Genomic DNA, 14,128 nt, shown 5'->3' with positions numbered 1-14,128 from the left:
GTGTCACGTCAGTCTACAGTAAGTGTCACGTCAGTCTACAGTAAGTGTCACGTCAGTCTGCAGTAAGTGTCACGTCAGTCTACAGTAAGTGTCACGTCAGTCTACAGTAAGTGTCACGTCAGTCTACAGTAAGTGGTACGTCAGTCTGCAGTAAGTGTCACGTCAGTCTACAGTAAGCGTTACGTCAGTCTACAGTAACCGTTACGTCAGTGTACATTTGTATACATACTTTAGTTTAAGTAAGAGCTTTAACGCACTTGTAATACAAATACGTCACATTATAAGTTACAAAGATTAGAGGTATCATTAGAGAGTAACAAACAGATAATAAAAGAGAGATAAGGACAACAGATGTTTGATAGGAAAGAAGAAGCAAACCACCCAGAGCACCTGCCGACCACCCACTCGTCAGCATATGGCCAGTTGACGTCCGCACACAGTAAGGATGACGTCAATACACGGTGCTGATGTCATCATACAGTCAATGACGTCAACAACGTGTAAGTGACGTCAAAATACGGTGAGTGTGACGTCAGCGTCAAGTCAGTGAGGTCAACATTTGGCTTGTGACGTCACCACGAAATCAGTTACATCATCCACACTTTCTCAAGCGATTCTGTATCGACGGTTTAGCCAGCTTACCCCCTCCTCCCCGCCACCACCAACCCTTTGTCCTCCTTCAGGAGGCGGGCTGTTTCAGTCTAGCGTGCCCAGGCTAACTTGGTAACATATGTAACATAGGACGGCTCTCTCTATTCTCTCCCTCCCTCGCACCATATTCTTTAATCATTAAGGAGACGAGCTGTTTCAGTCTAGCGTGCCCAGGCTAACTTGGTAACATACGACGCCTCTCTCTTCTCTCCCTCCCTCACACCATATTCTTTAATCACGTCCTCCTCTTTCCCTCTCACCCTCCCTCTTTCTTTGTCTCGCTTTATATCTCTCTCGCTGTGCCTTATTTACTTACCTCCCCCTTCCTCCTGATCTCGTGTCTTAGTGTCTTTGTCGATTAGACAGTCAATTGGTCTACTTGTCTGTCTGTTTCATTTTCTTTATCTTGCTTTTTCGCGCTATTGATCATTCTTTGAATAATATAATGATAGTTGTAAACGGCTTTTTGTGTTTGTTTAAAAATCATATTACTAGTAATATTTGGCTAGATCTATGTACTTTGAACGCTGTATCTATTGTCTGACGAAAGGTCATAGATTTACATTTTGTCGACATTCTGATATCCCTATTTTTATCTTACAACAAGGAAAGAGGAAACGAAATTAATTTGGATTCCCTTTTGTTTGTTTATTATTTTTTTTACTTTCTTGTTCTTTTGTTCCCAGGGTATAATATATGACTGCTATGGAGTGTACCTAGTAGGAAACCTTTTCTTATTTTGTCGTTTAAGATTTGTTTGCGTCTTTTCGGCTTTTATTTTGTTTCGTTTGTTAAAACTTTTCTATTCACGGTATTTTCTGTTTATCTGAGCTCATCAAACGTGGTAGATAAACACTACATATTTTGACTGAAACTAAATTGGGACTTACAACACTAATCTCGAAGACTCCGAGAACGTTGCCTCGGAAATTATGTAAGCACTTGTAAATATTCTTGTCTAATACTAGAATACCGAATGAGCAAAGCAAAGCACAATTCTCAACGCATATTTTTTTCGCTTTAAAACTTGACTAGTCACTCTCCAGACATCTTAGAATTAAAGTTTTACTCACACAACAAAATTTTAAGTGTCGTGGAGTTTCCTGTAGTTGCACTGCTTTTGTCACTTTGGTTGTTACTCCATTTAAATTATTAATGAAGCATGCCCCCCCCCCCACCCCCACCCCACCCCCAAATACACATACGCTTTTTTAAGACAATGACATTTCTGGCTTCCTAGAACAATCATGGAAAAGAGCATTCATTTCTTAGATAACAGTGTTAAGTGGTTTCATGATCCAGTTCTGAACTCCCCGCTCGATAGGAACTGCCACGGGCAGCAAGTGGCGCCCGATCGTCGTCCAGCTACTGGCTGCAAAAATAGACAACTTAACATAGCCACATGGAATATGAGAACAATGTACCAGAAAGTCAAATTAGATCATATAGAGCAGGAAATGGATAGGATGAAGCTAAGTATGTTAGGCCTTTCAGAAGTTAGATGGGAGGGGTCAGGCTTTATTAAAAGAGGATCCAAAATAATCGTATACTCAGGAGGAAAAGCCCATGAAAAGGAAGTCGGAGTTTTATTTGACGGAGCAACAGCAAAGAGCATCAAAGGTTTTTGGGGAGTGACATCAACAGTCATCGTGGCTAAATTAGAAGGAAAACCTTTAGACATAGGTTTCATCCATATATATGCTCTAACATCAGAGCACGACAACGAGGAAATTGATATCTTTTTTAAATGAAGACCTTGATAAGACAATGAAACAGTTAAAATCACAAGATGTAAATGTAGTCATGGAGGACTTAAATGCCAAAGTAGGAAGTGCACGTATAGAATATATAGTTAGGCTGTGGGGACTCGGTAAAGAGAATGAACGCAGGAAACGACTGATAGAATGGTGCAGAGAAAATAATTTTATAATATCAAACACCTGGTATAAAAATCACCCAAGAAGACGATACACTTGGAAGAGTCCTGGCGATAGAAGTAGAAATCAAATAGACTTCATGCTTATTCTGAAACGTTTTAGAAATGCAATTTAATCGTCTAAATCACTGCCAGGAGCAGACTGTGATAGTGACCGTGTGTCAGTCATGTGTAAAATGCAGATGAGACTGAAGAAACTAAAAGAGGCAAAGTGCTTACCAAAATTTGACATAGGTTTTTTAAAGACAAATCGAGAACTGAAAGAACGTTTCTCCAAAGATGTAAGCAATAAATTTCAAGCTCAGGAAAACACTACTAAATCGGAAGAATATGGAGGAAAATGAAAGACTCAATAATGGAAAAATATATCCCCCCGAAAGCTAAAAGAGCAAATAGAAAATGGATGGCCCAGGACATATTAAAACTAATGGAAGAGAGAAGACAGGTAAAATTAAATATGGAAAAGCTCATCTTAAACAGGGAAATAAAGAAAAAAATGCAACGAATCAAAAGAAACACAGATAAATGATCTGTGTCAACGAATAGAGAAGAATCAAAACAAAGACAGCAAATATATGCATTACAAAATCGAAGAAGTAAGTGGGATAAAAGGATGCTCAAATACAGGGGATGTCTTAAACAGATGGTCAGAATACTTAGAAGAACGTTTCAAATATAATAGACGAGAAAACCGGTAATAAAGAATGAAATCAATGGACCGCCAGCACCGAAAGCAGAAGCGCAAGCTGCCATTAGGAAAATGAAACGAGGAAAAGCCATATAGCCAGGTACTATTCCAGTTGAGGTGATTGTCGCGCTTGAAGAACTAGGCACTGAGCAAAGCTCCTAAATGCTATGACAGCGGTGAGATCCCAGAGGATATGCTGAAGTCAGTTTTTATAGCTTTACCTAAAACACCAGGTGCCACTGAGTGTAATATAACAATTTGCCTTGTGAGTCATTTTACAAAAATATTGCTTCGAGTAATAATGGCAAGATTGAGAAAAAAAATCAGCGCCTCAAAATTAATTTGCTCATATTATGAAAAATATTTAATATATTTAATTTTTTATGATCTAGTCGGCTCGATCTTTTTTAAAAGTGAATATTTTGGCCTGCCTCGATGTGGTCGAGAGGATTGATAGATACACACACACTACACACACACTACACACACACTACACACACACACACACACACACACACACACACACACACACACACACACACACAACGCTCTTCCGATCATTATTATTATTATTATTATTATTATTATATATATATATACCTCCTCAGCGTGACCGTAGTCTGAAAATGTGGAGGCCAGTTTAAAACGAGGTCGCAGTAGCCTACGCGAGACAATAGGATGGCAGTCCCGGCAGCGCAATCAGATCACCGAAAGGGGAATCAATTAAGACTGTGCTTATTGTACAACTACAAATATTATCTTAATTGGTTGATTTATGATAACTAGATTTCTACATCTAGACTCCAGTTCTAGTCTCATTTCTCGTTCTAGGTGCGGTAAAAGAGTTTCACTTCCCATTGACAATTGGCACAGAAAATAATGAGAGAAAGGAGAAGAATAAATAAAGATAGCATTTTGTAGCACATATCCATGGAAAACCCAATCCATGCTCTATGCGCTAAAGAAAATATGCTACATGTAATTCATAATGCAAGCATGCAATAATTTATTGCCAAGTATGGGTAATACACACCTACATGTCATGTAAGCATGTATACACACATAGTAGAGACATAGTAGACACATGCGTTCACAAACATAACAGTGTAAGTATTACGAAAAAGGTTTAACTTACAATGTTTATGAAGACAGCTTTAGGACTTTCTGTTTAGGCTTTTTCTCAGATGGTGGATTAGATATCTTGCAGAAATTGTTTTGCAAAATATTGCTCATGATAAAGCAGTTGTGTTGTCTCATCTCAAAACCATAATACTGTGAGATGTCCATAAATATGTCACTCATTAAGAGTTTCTGCACAGGCCTACCTTGTCACACACTGACTGAAAGGTTATGTAGCAAAAGATGGTCCCCTGACATGCTGAGTCCCCAGCTTGAACTAGGCCTCCTCTACTCAAAGAAGATGTAAACTCCCCATTGCTTTTCAAAGTAACAAAAACTATCCTTTTTTAGGTTTTTTGCCTTTTCTTATGACATAGCCCCCAGCAATGTACTTAATTTCTGTTTTGACTGAATTCTCCATTTCTGGCTATGATTCTATCAGTTCACAGACTTCTTGAGTCCTTTGAAATACACATTTTTCACAAGAATGACCCGATTCAGAATGTAAACCTGATACATATAAATTAAGTCTTAACAAAACTTTTATTTTCATTAAGTTCAATTTTTCTAAAATTTGCTGAGCATTTGTGAAATATGTTCCACCATTAACTTGTCAGCCAAACATGGTGTAGCTTTCATCATACACCCAGCCAAAATCGATACAATCTATCATGAAATCAATCAGATCTCAGAGAGAATAGTGAGCATAAAACTCATATAGGGTGGCAAAACAGCAACGTACATCCAAACATACGCTCCTTGTAACGACAGCTATACTGAGGAAGATAGACAATCATATTTCCAAGACCAGAGTGACCACATTATTAACACCATCAAGAACAAAGAAGATGTATTTATCTTGGGAGATTTAATTGATAGAGTTGGACGAAGAAGAACCCCCTGGGAAGAGTCCTTGGGACTCCACGGCGATAAAGATACAGACTGCAACAGCAATGGAGAAATGATACTAAATCTATGCGCTGAGCACGACATGATGATTACAAACACATTTTTCCAACATAGACAAAGCCAAATCAAGACCTGGTACAAATGGAGTGTCCTGAACCATGCATCACAAATTGATTTCATCCTGATGTACAGAAAACAAAGGACATACAGCCAAAGATTCGAGAGCGGTTCCAAACTACCTCATCGACACGGACCACAGACCTGTGATACTTACTCTCACAACCAACAACGTAAAGCAAACAAAGAAGAACAGGGGAAAAACCACGACTAACCTAAGAAAATTGGAATAACCAGACATCAAGAAAGCAGTTGAGGATGACATTACCTAGGAATACTCTAAACTGTCACCTGAGATCAAGGACATAGAAGACGAATGACAAATATTCAAAAAATCCCTGTCAGAAATACTAAAAAACTGTTGTGACACCAAACGAATAGGTAGAAACAAAGGCAGAACAACATGCTGGTGGAATGGTGAAACCAAAGAAGCAATTCGAATGAAAAAGAAGAAATTCAAAAAATGGCAGAAGTCAAAGACCGAAGAAGACTATATAGAATACAGGAAAGCGAGAAGAGAGACCAAAAGAATCATCAAAACTGCTAAAGAAAATTAATGCATGGAAAATTTATGGCGAGAAACTGACCAAAGTCTGCAAGGAAAGCTCAAGAGAATTTTATAAAAGTGTGAAGAGCATGCGGATAAGGAAAGACCCATACAACCCGACATGCATTATAAACGACAAAGAGGGAAACGCCATTCTCGGCAAACATGCAATTAAGAAAAGATTGGAAAATTACTTCCAAGAACTGCTCAACACAGACGCTTGCCACGGACAACACGTAGAATTCCAACCATCGTATGGAGATCAAACAAAACCACCAATACTTCCCAGTGAAATAGAAAAGGCACTCAAGACCAGCGAGCCCCAAGAACAAAGCCCCAAGAACAAAGCCCCGGGACCAGATGGCATCACAGCGGAACCCATAAGAGCTTGTGGAAACACCGGTATACTGTGGCTGAGGAGTATTTTCAACAGAGAAAATGCCCAGAAGACTAGCAGAAAGCCATAGTGGTACCATTATGGAAAAAGGGGCGACAAACGCGAACTGCACAACATATAGAGACATCTCATTGTTAAACCACTAAGGAAAAATGTACGCCAAGATACTAGAGCAGCGCATAAGACCTATTGTAGAGAGAAATCTGAGCAAAGCTCAGTTTGGATTCCGAAAGGGAAGAGAATGCACGGATGCCGTATTCGCGTTACGACAGATATGCGAGAAAACAATTGAACACAACAAAGAATCCAACATCGTCTTTATGGACGAGGAGAAGGCCTTTGGCAGAGTAAACCATACAAAACTCTGGAAGACACTCGAAACGTATGGCGTCAGAGGACAATGTTAGATAATGTCAGAGCTCTATATACCAACAGCAGAAGCTCAGTAAGAACGAAGGAAGGCAATACAGACTGCTTCAAAGTAAGATCTGGAGTACGACAGGGATGCGTTCTATCTCCCCTCCTGTTTATAATATATATGGACTCAATAACGCAAGAAGCAAACCAAAGCCCAGAAAGCCTAAATGAATTTCGGTTCGCAGACGACCAATGTCTTATTCGTCCAAACCAACAAAGCCTCCAAAATCACACTACAGAACTCAACAACACCTGTGAGAAATTCAACATGAAAATAAGCACATCAAAAACAGAAGTTATGAAAGTGAGCCGAAACCATTGTCCCCTGAACACCCATGTCGATAGTAAACAACTGAAACAGGTGAAGGAGTTTAAATATCTTGGCAGCACTTTTTTCTGAAAACGGGTCCATAGACAGAAATAGAAATGCGAACTCAAAAAGCCAACGCTGTCACCTACCAGCTCGCACCCCTCCTATCTCATCCAAACATCTCCATGGACACAAAGAGACAGCTTGTCACCTCAATATTCATACCAACATTATGCTATCAGTGCCAGACCTAGACCTTAAGCAAAATCCATGAAAGCAACATCACCGCATGCGAAATGAAATGTATCCGCAAAACCTTTAACATCACAAGACGAGACAGGCAGAGAAATGAAGACGTAAGAGCAGCTATCGGCACTGAGTCCTGCCTGCATTACATAGAAAGACGGAGGATAAAATGGTTTGGCCACCTGTTACGCATGTCACCTGACCAGCCAGCCTCGAGAGCTTACAACACCAAGCACTCGGGCTATAAAGGAAGAGGAAGGCCACGCAAAAGGTGGATCGAGGGTGTCAAGGAAACCCTAAAAAAACATAACATCACAAGTGAAAGAGCTGCGGAGCTGGCCTACCATAGAAAACTGCATCTCCCCTCGGCGCTTAACGGCAACAGAGGATGAAAAAGTAAAAGTAAAGTATTTCCTTGTTTTAGTTTTCCAATGGACCAGTTGTGAATTTTCCTAGCAGTACACATATCGATTTGTTGGCAAAATGGTTATTTCAACAACACCCAAGCACGTATGCTGTATAGCAGTGGCTGTGTCAGCTGTCAGTATTTTTTCCCTTTTTCCATGTGAGCCCTTTTTACTTGCAGGAAAATTAGCATATTCTGTTAAAATATGTAGTTGGCTATCATCAGGAAACTGAAACGCGATTGCTGCACGGAATATTCTTCTAACTGGTCACGTTCAACTGATCTGACTGAATAACTAGCTCTACATGTTGTTCTTGCTAAGGGCACTGGTATTGAAATTAAACTTTTGGGCATATTAGAAAACAACGATGGGGGTTTTTTTTGGTCTAATATTCCGTTAACAAAATTAGTTTCAAATCCATCTGGAAAATGTTTAATACAAACAACAGTATTTGCAGTATCGGGTATATTGTCGCTTGGGATTGCTTTCATCCAACGTTCTCTCTCATCTTTGTCTTTGGGTAGATCTAGATCTGGTCTAGATCTAGGCCTAAAAAACGGTAACCTTGTCAGTAGAGTCATAATTTGATCTGCACCCAGCAACACAACATTTTCTGCCCATTTTCAACAATTCTGTTCAATGTATTCCATTAGAAAGCACTGAAATTGATAATCCAAATGAAATACTAGTCCTATCCTCATGTCACACGTTTCACGTCACAAGGCAAGGCGGCTGACATTTTGAAAACTTTGTTTACTTCTGTCACTGTTCTTCTCACCTCCCCTGACCTATTAAATTTCAGAAATGTTTTTTCAAGTAAAAAAACAAAAGTAATTAAAATGAAGAACATTTTCATAAATGGAAAAATGTAAAGTGCACATTGAAAGCTAATTGGTATTGAAGGATATTTCTTTATTTCTGCAGGGAATATGTTGAACACTTAGCACAATGCTATTTATGGAAATGATATGACAATCAGCTGTTGAATGTGACTCCCGCGTTGTGACCTAGTTCTGTCTCGCCTCCACATTTTCAGATTACGGTCACGCTGAGGAGGTCTGATAATTTCAGTCAGCCGTGATTAGGACCCATGTGTCGACACTCTAGGCCTTGTAGTGGTGTTGGAGTGTTTTTCTGCGCCGCTGCATTGCAAGTCCGTGCAATTTCCGCAAACCGCCACCGTGCGGTCCCCGCTAACCTTGTAGATAGTTGATTTTAAGCAGGTTATCGTTTTCTGATTGTTATTTTACCTCAAGCTTTTACCATTTTAAAATCTGATCGTTGACCCGCTCCAAACCGTGCAGTGAACTGTTCTGAATGCAACCGACGTGTGTTTCGCGCGCTCATTTTAAGACCTTATGCAGTTGCGAGCGCCGTAAAACTCCTACTAAAACAAACAAATGTTTTTTTTCTATTAAATGGTTTAGGGTGGTCAGTTAAGAACAAAACAAATATCTTTCCGACTACAATTTATATAATCTTACTACATACACGAAAAATCTTGCATGTCAATGGCACACTGGTTCGGTGCACTTCATTATTAAGGCACTTTTACATTCTTATGTACGACACATGCATGTTTATTTGAAATAAGAAAGCGAGAAAGAGAAAGGGGTGTTGGACGAAGAGGGGGGGGGGGGACCAGGGGTGCTGGCTTAGTATTAATACGAAAAGGAAAGGCCGCGCGAGAAAGAGAGAGAGAGAGAGAGAGAGAGAGAGAGAGAGAGAGAGAGAGAGAGAGAGAGAGAGAGGAGAGAGAGCGTGTGTGTGTGTGTGTTTTTTTTCTTCTGCATACATTCAGTGTAGGCCTATGTGTACTTCCGAGTATTGTTTTGTTTTCTTTTTATGCCTTCATTTGATGCCAATTTGATTTACTTCGCTGGCTAAAGAAAATAGTTTGTTTGTTTGTTGTTGTGGGTTTTTTTTGTATTGAGCTGATGTGTGAGATGTGATTTTGTATTTTTTACTATTTAATTTTTTTTCTTTGGGGGGGGGGGGGGGGGGGGGTGAGAGGTGATCGGGTGTGATTTAATTTGACTGGGTTTTTTTTTTCATTTTAGCATACATCTGTACTAAGAGACCATTATCAAAGCTCCTGCGACTGTAAAACAATTTTTAACTTCACAGGAATCCTTTTACCGTCCCTGCAGTTATCGCTACCGTTGTTCGGTGAATGCATACGTAATAGGAAGAAAAGTACATGTTGGTGGAGAGGGAGAAGTTTCAGATTCATAATATAATACATGCTATTCTTGAAATCTTTTTTCTTTTGTTGTGTTCTCTTTGGCTATCCATATCAATGCGAACAGCATAATTTAGCAATGACCACGAAAATCCTTTTTTTGCCAGAAAATGTTTGCAAATAGGTGCATTTTGTAGCTTTATCTTCACTGAGCATAGAACTTTTTGAATTTTAAAAATCCATCAATAAACAAAAAAGTTACGGATTTTTTAATCAATTAATTTCTGGTACACTTTTATATAATGAAAAAACCCCAAAATATGGGACGTTCAGATTTTTCATAGCTATCCTATTTTTTGAGTTATGAAGACGTTTATAGGTAAAAATGTTGGCCTTTTTCGGTGCGTTTTGAGACAATATTTGTCATAGCTCGCCTATTTCTTGGAATATGTAAATGAAACTTGGCAGTCTAGTACATTTTTTAAAGCAGAATTTAGTCATTCAGTCAGATTTTTAATATCTGTCATACTTTTTGAGTTGTAAAGACATTAACAGGTAAAAAAGTGGCGTTCTTTACAGATTTACAAAGATTATCAGTCATATGTTCTCCCAAAGTCATGATATTTGAATGAAACTTGGCAACATAAAAGGTTCTTCCTTGCCAAGCAATATTCTGGATCAATTTGTCACAAAAATGTAAGTAGAGAGCTACTAATAAATCCAGTTTTGTACTAGTAAAAGCATGCATACTTTGTTATAGAAAATAAGATCGTCTCTGTGTATATCCATTGTTGGACAGTGTCCTATTGTGTGGTAGATTAAGATGCGTTCAGATAATATAGTTTACAAGTCATGGGAATATTTCGCATGTGTAGGCTACAACTCATACAATAAATGTAACATATTTACACCCCCCCCCCTTTCTCTCTCTCTCTCTCTCTCTTTCTTTCTTTCTCTCTCTCTCTCTCTCTCTCTCTCTCTCTCTCTCTCTCTCTCTCTCTCTCTCTCTCTCTCTCTCTCTCTCTCTCAAGCGCGCGCGCTCCTGGATGCACGAGTGTAACGATAAAAATGGAAAAAAGGGACTATCTTCCCAGACTGGAAATAAAAAAGTACCATACTCTTTAATAACAATCTTAATGCCTCACTTTTCCCAAACAGAGCACACAGGACGAGTCCAAGTGTGTGCTTTCCCAAGAGGGGGGAATAGGCTTTCATAACGCAAACACAATGCCATACCACTTCTCAAGATGTTTGCTTTTCTGTTTCTATTCTTCTGTCATGCAATCAAGCAAATAAAAATGACTACATCTATTGTATTGTGACTAAAATGCAACAAAAACGCAAGTTATCAAGGCCCCCGTTTAGTTTTCAAGTATCCTTCCCCCCCTTTCCGGTTCACATAAGCGGGGCCTCGTTTGTAGCGCCCGAGGCGACCGATGGCTGATGACGTCACTCAGTGGAAATTTCCACGCCGCCGGCCGTTCACCCAGCACGCGCAAATGGCAATGTCGCTTTTTTCCTTAGTTACTCCCACATTTTTAAAGATTACGCCCAAACCGCTAAACACAGATGCATGAAATTTTAAGGGAATAAAGAAAAATGGTGTACAACGTATCAGTCAGTTTGACAAATCACAGCTCCGAAAAACCTTCAAAGCGCACCACATCAACCACTTTCGCAAACGTTTTCGACTGCTTCTAGGATGGTTACAATGTTGTCAAACTGCATACTACGAGATTGACCTCTTTTCTGATTGGCTGCCAAGTTTCATTCATATCCATTCACGAGAAGCGGCGTGAGAGCGAGTTGAAGACAACAACCTTTGCGTTAGTGCGTCCCATGAAACACCCCCGCTGCGGGGGCCAAAAATCGGCAGAACAAAATGCTCTCGGTGGGCATTGCTACATAATTATTTTACTATTGAATTGTATCCATGGAGTGGTCAAATAGTGATAATGGGTTTCATTTCTATTGCCTATTCTGACTATATGGGCTTTACAGCAGGAAGTACATCTTGTTTTCCTCCTTTATTGCCATCCTTCCCCCCCCCCCCCCCGTCTCTGTCTCTGTCTGTCTGTCTGTCTGTCTGTCTGTCTGTCTGTCTGTCTGTCTGTCTGTCTGTCTGTCTGTCTGTCTGTCTGTCTGTCTGTCTGTCTCTCTCTCTCTCTCTCTCTCTCTCTCTCTCTCTCTCTCTCTCTCTCTCTCTCTCTCTCCTTTTCTCTTTGCTCACTCTTTCCATTCCTCCTTTTTCACCTACCAGTCTGTGGGAGACTCGTTGGAAAAAGCAAGTAAACAACAAAGTTAATAATAATAATAATAATAATAATAAAAATAGCATTTATATAGCGCATATCCAGGCTCAAGAGCATGCTCTAGCTATGCGCTTCACAACTATTATTACCCCAGCAGACCCTCTGAGAACTCTCAGAAACATTCTCGGCTTCCATGGCGGATTCCACGCGCTCAAACACTATCAAACTGACAAGATCGTTAACTGTCTATAGCCGGGTACCCATTTCCACCTGGGTGAAGTGAGGAAAAGGTGTGCAAAGTGCCTTTCCCAAGGACACAACATCGGGCCCCTGACGGGTTTCGGACCCACGACCTTACGGTTGCGAGTCCGAGAGCCTAACCACTAGGCCACCGACGCCACCAACTTCACAACATTAAGCCCAAACTGGTACCGCGAAATACTTCGCACCTCTCCAGAAAAGACGAAGTCATTTTTACTCGATTATACATCGGCCACGCATGTCCCTGTCACATAAATACCTCCTTCAGGGAGATAAGAGGCCGTTCTGTGTCGGGTGCGACACATATTTTACGATTAGACACATTTTAATAGAATGTCTAGACTTCGAAGAGACCCGAAGGAAATATTTTAGATGCAAAAATTTGCAAGATCTGTTTTCCGTCGTTGATCCCAACAGAATCCTGGATTTTATAAAGGCTATTGGCCTTTATGGGAAGTTGTGAATGGGATTGTTTAAAATTTTTAATGTTATTTAAAAAGTTGTTTTAAATTAGTTTATTTACATCAAATTTTTAGCTTTTTAGTAGAGGTGCTGGCCAGAGTAAGGCTGTGCAGTGTATTGTTGCGAACAGAACCAACCTTTTTTCGTGCGCTCATATGACCTTATACAGTTGCGAGCGCCGTAAAACTCTTACTAAGCAACAAAATCTGTCTCTCTCCGCCCCGCACCCCCCCCCCCTCCCTCTCTCTCTCTCTCTCTCTCTCTCTCTCTCTCTCTCTCTCTCTCTCTCTCTCTCTCTCTCTCTCCTCTTCTCTCTTTCTCTCATTGTCTGTACCACCCACCCCATTCCCTTATATTTATTATATATATATATATATATATATATATATATATATATATAAAAATAAAGGTATGTTCAGTCTATGCCTTGGTATAGAGCAGAAAGGATGTCAACGACTAGGCTTACGTCACACAATGCTTGAATGCAGTGCTGTTACCATACTAGCGAGTTCTCTGCAGATTTCTATGCGACTAACTCATTTACCCATATATCGATACCGCTGGGAGGCGGGCGAGCTCATGATCAGCCTCTCAGACTGGTGACCAAGGAGATTAAAAGTTAGTTCTAAACTCCTTGCTGGTGACCTATTTTTTGACCGGGGGAGGGGGGGGGGGGTGACTTCAAGTTTCCCTGTTTTGCGCTCGCACCCACACATGATTGCGAGAGAGAGAGAGAGGAAGGGAGAGAGAGAGAGAGAGAAAGAAAGAAAGAGGGAGAGAGAGGAGTAGCGCGAGAACTTCCGGGCAAAATAAAATGGCGACCCGCGTAGTTTGGCTCGATTCGAAAAGTTAAATAGCCGTAACATATTTGTAGACGACCAAATTAATTTAGTTTTGTGTTTTATCATCATTTTTTAACTTTGTTTTGGTTAATTTGATCGTCCACACCGATAGACAGTATTCAGAAAGAGACAGAGAGAGAGAAGAAGGGAGGAGTAGATCTTGCGAGAACTTCCGGGCAAAACAAAATGGCGACCCCCGTAGTTCGGCTCGATTCGAAAAGTGAAATAGCCATAGCATCTTTGTAGTCGATAAAATTAGCTTACTTTTGTGCTATAACGTAATCTTTTCTTTGCCTTTATCCATTTGATCATCCATATCGATAGAAAGTATTCCGAAATTAGGAAAAACAGGTCTTATTTCACACCGGGTGAGAATAGCCTACGG

At 40.1% G+C, this 14,128-nt stretch overlaps 1 protein-coding gene across 2 annotated transcripts in view; it reads left to right on the top strand.

The window, feature by feature from the left end:
• The window catches only part of LOC101847707 (dnaJ homolog subfamily C member 13), a 336,952-nt gene that overhangs the window by 233,827 nt on the left and 88,997 nt on the right, over window positions 1-14,128 (top strand). The gene's annotated exons all lie outside the window — the stretch shown is intronic.

Source organism: Aplysia californica, unplaced genomic scaffold (genome assembly GCF_000002075.1).
Source record: "Aplysia californica isolate F4 #8 unplaced genomic scaffold, AplCal3.0 scaffold00052, whole genome shotgun sequence".
Lineage (NCBI taxonomy): Eukaryota > Metazoa > Mollusca > Gastropoda > Aplysiida > Aplysiidae > Aplysia > Aplysia californica.
Note: the sequence above shows the minus strand (reverse complement) of the source record. Positions and strands in the feature narration are given on the sequence as shown.